Source organism: Crotalus tigris, unplaced genomic scaffold, assembly GCF_016545835.1.
Source record: "Crotalus tigris isolate CLP2741 ecotype Arizona unplaced genomic scaffold, ASM1654583v1 scf7180000018122.1127207, whole genome shotgun sequence".
Lineage (NCBI taxonomy): Eukaryota > Metazoa > Chordata > Lepidosauria > Squamata > Viperidae > Crotalus > Crotalus tigris.
In genome coordinates, this window is record NW_024096835.1 from 492,052 (window position 1) to 500,294 (window position 8,243).

The window sequence follows — 8,243 nt, forward strand, 5'->3', positions numbered from 1 at the left end:
AATCATTTCCTATTGAGGCTGGACTTCAGAGAGCCACTCCCCCATCGCAGGGAGAGGGAGCCGACTAGGTGGTTCCGCCCCAGGCGCCTAATGGACCCAGATCGGTTCCAGGAGGAGCTTGGGGAAATACCTGACTCCCTTGTCCACAACTCGTCCGGGTCCCTGGTTGCGGCCTGGAATGAGGCGGCGTCCGGGGCCCTGGATCGAATTGCGCCTTTGCGACCTCTCTGTGGTGGTGGTCCCCGGAGGGTGCCTTGGTTTACTGAGGAGCTACGGGAAATGAAGCGCCACAAGAGATGTCTAGAGCGACGTTGGAGGGCCAGTAACTCTGAATCTGACCGATCACTAATAAGAGCCTATCTTAGGACTTATTTAGTGGCGATAAGGGCGGCAAAGCGTGTTCACTTTTCCGCACTTATTGCATCTGCAGAATCTCGCCCGGCCGCCTTGTTTAGGGTGACCCGCTCCCTTCTTAAGGTGGAGGAGGTGGAGGAACTCTTGCAGGGGAGAGCTGAGGAGTTTGTTCAGTTTCTTTCGGACAAAATCGCTCAGATTCAGAGAGACCTGGACTCCGACTGGGCAGTGCCAGCCGAGTTGCCAGAGGCTGGTCTTAGTCATGTTATCTGGAGCGAGTTTGAGCCTGTGACCCCTGATGAAGTGGACAAGGCCATGAGGGCAATGAATGCCGCCACCTGTTTATTGGACCCGTGCCCCTCCTGGCTGGTTTCTGCCAGTAGGGAGGTGACACGAGGCTGGCTCCAGGCGATAATCAATGCCTCCTTGATGGAGGGGTCTTTCCCGCAACCTTTAAAGGAAGCGGTGGTGAGGCCCCTCCTCAAGAAGCCTTCCCTGGACCCAGCTGTTTTGAAGAACTTTCGTCCTGTCTACAACCTCCCCTTTGTGGGGAAGGTTGTAGAGAAGGTGGTGGCGTTTCAACTCTTGCCATCCTTGGATGAAACCAATTATCTGGACCCTTTTCAATCTGGTTTCAGACCCGGCTACAGCACTGAGACTGCTTTGGTCGCACTGACCGATGACCTCTGGCGAGCCCGGGATAGGGGTTATTCCTCTATCCTGGTGCTTCTTGACTTCTCAGCAGCTTTCGATACCATCGACCATGGTATCCTTCTGCGTCATCTCGGAGAGGTGGGGGTGGGCGGCACCGTATTGCGGTGGTTCTCCTCCTACCTCTCTGACAGGTCCCAGTTGGTGTTGGCGGGCGGACAGAGATCGACCCCTAGGCGCCTCGATCATGGGGTGCCTCAGGGCTCGGTCCTGTCCCCCCTCCTTTTTAACATCTACATGAAACCGCTGGGTGAGATCATTCGGCGACACGGGGTGAGGTATCATCAGTACGCGGATGATACCCAATTATACATCTCCACCCCGTGTCCTTTCAGTGAAGCGGTCGACGTGATGTGCCGGTGCCTGGAAGATGTGAGGGTCTGGATTGGGGTGAACAGGCTTAGACTCAACCCTGACAAGACCGAGTGGCTCTGGGTCTTGCCTCCCAAAGGCCAACTGGATGGTCCATCTTTAGTCCTGGGGGGGGGCAAATTTACCTCCCTCAGTGCAGGCACGCAACTTGGGTGTCCTCCTGGACTCACAGCTAAATCTGGAACAACATCTATCGGCTGTGGCCAGGGGGACCTTTGCACAGGTTTGCCTAGTGCACCAGTTGCGGCCTTATTTGGACCGGGAGGCTTTACTCACAGTCACTCATGCCCTTGTCACCTCAAGACTGGATTACTGTAACGCGCTCTACATGGGGCTACCCTTGAAGGGCGTTCGGAGGCTGCAGTTGGTTCAGAACGCAGCCGCGAGAGCGATTGTGGGCGCGCCAAGGTACGCCCACGTGTCAGCTATCCTCCGCGAGCTGCACTGGCTTCCTGTGGGTCTCCGGATGCAATTCAAGGTGTTGGTTATCACCTTCAAAGCCCTTCATGGCATAGGGCCAGGTTACTTACAGGACCGCATTCTGCCGCACAGCTCCCAGAGACCGGTGAGGTCCCATAGATTGGGCCTCCTTCAGGTCCCGTCGGCCAGACAATGTTGGCCGGCGGGCCCTCGGGGAAGGGCCTTTTCTGTGGCTCCGACCTGGTGGAATCAACTTCCCACCGAGGTTCGAACTACTCCCACCCTGTCGGCCTTAAGAAAGCCGTTAAAACTCTCCTGTTCCGGCAGGCCTGGGGCTGATGTCCCCGGGGGGCCGGGATATGATCGGACTCGCGGTGTGACTGTATTATTTTATTGTTTTATGATTGTTTTAACTTTGTACGCCGCCCTGAGTCCTTTGGGATTGGGCGGCATATAAATATTTGAAAAATAAATAAATAAATAAATAGACAGGTTCAAGATCTGGCAGAGCTATTGTGGATCTATTCAGTAATCCCAATTGCCTTTTTTCTTTGACTGTAATACAAGCAAAGTAATGAGAGCTCTGGCTTCAGTTCAACTTGCGTATTCATTTCAGCTAGATGTTTTCAATTTAAACACAAAGCAAGAAACTATTGGCAGGAAATTCCTGATGTTTGGAAGTATGGTTTGTTTTTATTGCTGCAACATTTCCAAAGAATGGAAATTTAATTTTGTTCACGCTTCACACATTGGGCTGAGCCATGCTCTGCTAACCACAATATATTTGATTTTGGCTTAAAATGTGTGAACTGATACATCCCACATCATGGCTTATTGCAAAGCATAAATTCAACCACTGACTGGGTTCACATTACAGGCAAAGCATGATGTGTTAACATGGACAAGGATATTGATTGAATAAAAGTGAGGCAAACAGCTGGTCACAGTAGTAAAAACAAAGTTATAGCAGTGGAGGGAGGCTACTGCCAAAGCAGTAGGGGCAGCATTGTAGGCAACATAGCCATCTGGTATAAGCCATATCATGTGCTTTGTGACAGCATCAGGTAAATTAAGTATTAGAGTCATAAGGCAATGTCCATCCTCACGAGTGAGAAATATCGGTTTGCCATGTTCAGAATCAAATTACCCCCTCTCTTTAGGTTATTTTAAAGGAAAGGTAGAAGACTGTGCAGAGAGGCTAAGTAAAGATTACAGATCCCATCTTCCCCAGCAGCCTTCATTTAACATTTGAAATCTTCAAGGAGATAGACAAGACAAGAATTTGAAGAAGACGGTTGTTTGCTTCAGGACTACAGAAATGGGTATAATGTATAGTCAGAAATTTGCATTAGGTTTTGCATTTTTGTTTTCTTTATTGTGCTAAGTCTCATTTTTACTTTGTTTTAGTCCCTCTGTTCATAAAGTTCATTTATTTTATACCATCTTACAATCTGCTTGGAAGACCGCATTTTCTTTCTTTTTTTCTTAACTAATTTGGAAACTGCTGAATTACTACTGTCTGGAAAGCTCTGTAATGATCTTCTTTCACACTGCATGTCTAACTGTTAATAATGTTTTAAAGAGGGTTATTTTTAAATTTGATTTTGTTTATCTCCTTTGAGATTGGTTTTTCTCCCAATGAAAGAAGGAAGGGATGGATCCTCTAGACCCCCCAATCCGTGGATCAGTACCGGACTGCAGCATGCTAGCAAAGCCCCATCCGTGAGATGGAGGCAGCAAACAAAATCACGCACCCTCTGGTCCCCGGAAAAAACTGTCTCTATGGAACCAGTCCCTGGTGCCCCAAAGGTTGGAGATCTCTGCTCTAGACACTATGTTAAATGGTTCAGAGGAGGCACTATTTGATTGATTTCAATTATTTGAATGTTATTTACTTGAACAACTTTAGGAAGCTTGCAATAATACTTTAAAAACTTCCATTAAATCTGAAATTCCAAAATAATGTTCAGTCTTATTCTGAAGCTGTCTTTCCAACTCATTCCTCAAAGCCCTGCAGAAGTACAAAGTCTTTGCTTGGTTCTTGACAGATAACATCACAGGGCTCTGTGTAATCAACTATTTCACTCTGAGAGTTCAGATCCCCACCTCCCTGATTTCTCTAAGAGTGGGCATTTAGAAGGGGTCTAGGTCAACTCACCACGGCCATCTTGCCATGGACAATTCCACGGGGGGTTAACAAAATAAATGTTACCTGCCACTGTTTCTTCATTATTTCCATTTTTGTCAATGGAAACAATGTGAAAGAAACAATGGCAGATAACATTTATTGTGTTGAGCTATCCTGCATGGAACTGTCTGCGGCGAGTTGTCCCACAGCGGGAGGGCCATAACAAGATAGCCGTGGTAAGTTGGTCATGGCGAACTGTGCCATTCAGCATTCAGAGAACCTTCTTTCTGCCAGATGATGCAGGGCAAGAAGATAGTCCTGAAGACAACAAGGATCCAAGCCATATACAGCTTCATAGGTAGCATCCAATACACTGAATTGGGCCCAGGAGCTTGTCCACAATTTGTGTTGTTTTTGCAAAAGAGGCATTACTCTGCTGAACTAGATAGATTTTTTTTCAGCTTTCAAATGTTGATCAGAAAGGCAACACAGGGCATGAGAACCCAATCTCTTTTGCGTGCTAAGTTTAGGCAGGAGACAAGTGGTAGATGCCGGAATGTACCAATAGCTACTATAAACAGGATGCAGCTTATTGTAGTATGAAGCCTCAAGGGCTTGTGGGAGAGATATTAATTGAATTAACTGAAAACTACACATTTTAAAAATCTCATCATTTTAACAAACTCTAATAGATAGTCTTTGAGTGTACAAATATATTCTGGGTACATCCCAAATTTTAATTATTTTTTCCTTTGTACTTAATGGCCTTTTTGTTTCTTCAGTAAAAAACAAGCTTTTTGGCTTAGCAAAGCTGTATAGATAGGGCCATAACATAATTCATTTCACTTTGGTTAGCACAGTTTATGACTCAAGTCACACATGGCAAGTGTGAACGTCCTCTTGGTAGCAAGAGTCACACTTAACACTTTAAAAGTGATGAAAACTCTAAAGCTACATTTCACATAAATGCTGGTTGCATGGGTAGCCAGAGATTTAGATGATTTGGCATTATTATCCATTATCGAGTCCTTCCCTAGGACCTGAGATAGGCAGATGGTGTTTGATGGTGTTAAAGGTACCATTGCAAGATATAAGCTTTTCCAGATAAAACTGCCTTTTGTAGTTGACTGATAAGGATTTTGTTATTGCTGATGGTGATTCAAGTAGTGCTTCAGATATTTTAGAACTGCACCCAAAGTGTATTATTATTATCACCATCATTATCATTATCATTATTATTTACACAAAAATGTGAAATTATAACTGCTAGTTTGTTAGCTGGTTTTGGCCTTTGTATGCCAAAATGTACATTCTTTCCAAGATCCTAGGATGTCATAATTAATTGGCATAGTATATGTGTGGCCTTTTGTAACTGTAAGGTGACTAACCGTCCTCCTTTAGGGAGGACAGTCCTCCTTTTGTGAGTTCTGTCCTCCCTCGAAAAGTGTCCACCTACATATCCTCCTTTTCGATATTTGAAGACTAATCTGCAGGGCTTTTTTTTCTCATAGAACGCTCAGAACGGCGTTCCCGCACCTTTTTTTGATGTTTTTTTTTCAACTTTTGCATGAGCTGTGCTACTCCCCCTATTGGCTTTCGAAAGCCAATAGGAATTGCTGCTGAGTGTGCCAAAACACCCAGCTGGCAAACTTTGCACATGTAAGTTGTCTGCAGCGAAGGCAAATTGGCAGGAACTTTGTACCCCTCCCTGCTTCCCAACTACACCATCTCCTAGTTAGTCCTGAAGATACCTGGAGGAGACTGGAGCAGCGACGCCACGGTAACTTTCTCTTGATCTTCGGCCCTGCTAGGGAAATAATGGCTGCAGGCGCAAGAGGCAGGGGCAATGGGGCTGCTGCGGGCGGGGGGTGCGAGGGGCAGCAGTGGCCGGCTGCCCCCCATGCTGTGGGAACCGCGGGGCCTGCTCTACATGGGACTGCGCAGGGTGGGCGGTGGTGCTGGTGGGGCAGCTGCAGGCAGGGTGTGTTGACGGCGGGCTGCCCCCTGGGGCCGGAGCCAGTGCAGCTGGTGCTTTGGGAGCCGCGGGGCCCGCTCTACACAGCGGGGCAGCAGTGCCGGTGGGGCGGCTGTGGGCGGGGGTGCGGCATGTAAGCATAATTACAATATAAAATGTTATTGTTACAAATGTTTTTATTATGCATTTATCATATTATAGTGTATTCTGTATTATTGTTGCAATGAATAAAATGTTTCTTTTATTTACGATATTTTTTTCTTCAATTTATTTGTGTCCTCTTTTTCATTGTAAAAATGTTGGTCACCTTAGTAACTGAGCAGGGTTGAACCTAGTTAATTCTTACATGAGAGATCATCAAGAATTTCAGGACTATATACTAACCTAGGACATTGAAAAATTGCCTAGAGGGCAAAATGTACAATTTCCATATCTATAATCAATAGCCAAGCTTAACCTAAACATATTTTATCATTTTATAACAGAGGATGGCCCATAGTATTTGTTGAAAATACCATGATTAAATTCAACATGTTAAACCTGATGCCTGAACCAGTAGGAGTGTGAAGTAATTCCTAAGTCATTTTTTGAGAGTACAAGTCATTCATGAACTCAAGTCAAGGTATACCAACAGAGCATAAACACAAGCTTCCAGTTATCTATCTGCTTAGATCTACTGAGAAATATTTTTAAAATGTCTATAGGGAAAAAGGAAATGAATAAAACATATGATTTCAAAAATTGGACTGACAACAGGTAGACCTTGATTTACAACAGTTCATTTAATCATCATTCGAAGTTACAACGGCACTAAAAAAATAACTAATGACTGTTACTATTTTTGAGAGCTGAATGCAATGAAATTTAATTTTAATGTATGCTGATTAGTGTACATTTAAAGTGACAATAAAGTTTTTATTCTACTCTATTCTACAGCATCCCCATGGTCATATGATCAAAATTCAGACACTTGGCAACTGACACATATTTTGATAGTCACAGTATCCCAGGTTCATGTGATCATTTTGTGATCTTCTGACAAGTAAAGTCAATGGGAATACCAGTTGTTAGTAATTTAACAACTGCAGTGATTCACTTGACAACTGTGGTAATAAAGTTATTTAATCAGGCAAAGTTCACTTAACAAATGTCTCACTTAGCAACAGAAATTTTGGGCTCAGTTGTGGTTGTAAGTCGAGGATTACCAGTATTGAGAGAGAGAGAGAAAATAGTAACCGGAGGACAGATAAATGAAAAACCCATCATGCAAGCTTCATTATAATTTGAGGTAATGTTGAAGTAGAACTGATTTGCTCTTTTCTTTCCTGCTACAACAGCAATACAACTTGAACATCCATTATAGGAGGAAACAGATTTGCATTCTCAGCCACCACTAAAAGGAGAACTATTTGCCTCTGATGAGTTTACTGTTTAAAGCAGAAAGCAGATTTTGCTAATTTGTTCAGCTGTTTTCCAGATCACATACTGTTTATTCTGTCCTTCACATTGAATTAACATTCAAAGATACCTATTGAGAAATCTGCCACTGCATGAATTTGTCTCCTTCTTAAAACTAGGGCTGGTTTAAGTCAATTGAACTGCAGGGATGAAGTAACCTCAGGTAAGTGTGAATATTTGTATATATTTTATTGTTATAGTTGATATACAGTAATTTTTAGAGAGATAATGAAAACTTTGTAATTATGAACAATCACTGCAATTCAAAGACACATATGAATGCTTGTATTTGATCAGTTAGATGATGAATTATTTTGATTAACACCTTAGACTGGGTTTGTGGACTTTGGTAGTTTATATGTCTTATATTGCAACTCTAAATACATGTGCTAGGTATTCTGCAAAACTCATCAGGACTTGCAATAAGTTCAATATGTTTGTTTTTGGCTGAAGTTTTCTTTTTAGAGTAAAGAATCATTATTAAACAAATAGACTTCTCAAAAAATAATTCTCAATAAACTTTATATCAGTACAAATCATGTTGCATAATAGTGTCGAGTAATGATTTTTTGGGAAAGATTGACAATATTTCAGAGACATCATAGCCCTTTAAGAATTGGTTTGCTTCCAGCATCTGTGGAAGAAGAGTACACATATTAGACTAGCTCTGGATATTATTATTGAAGAAAACAAAGGACAATACAGCATTCTCTTATGTATATTGATCATCAAAGCATCTATCACCAGATGGGGGTAACAGTGTGGGGTGAACAGCTCTGAATCACCTGAAGCAGTTGGTTCATTCTGTCCTAATGGTAGTTTACC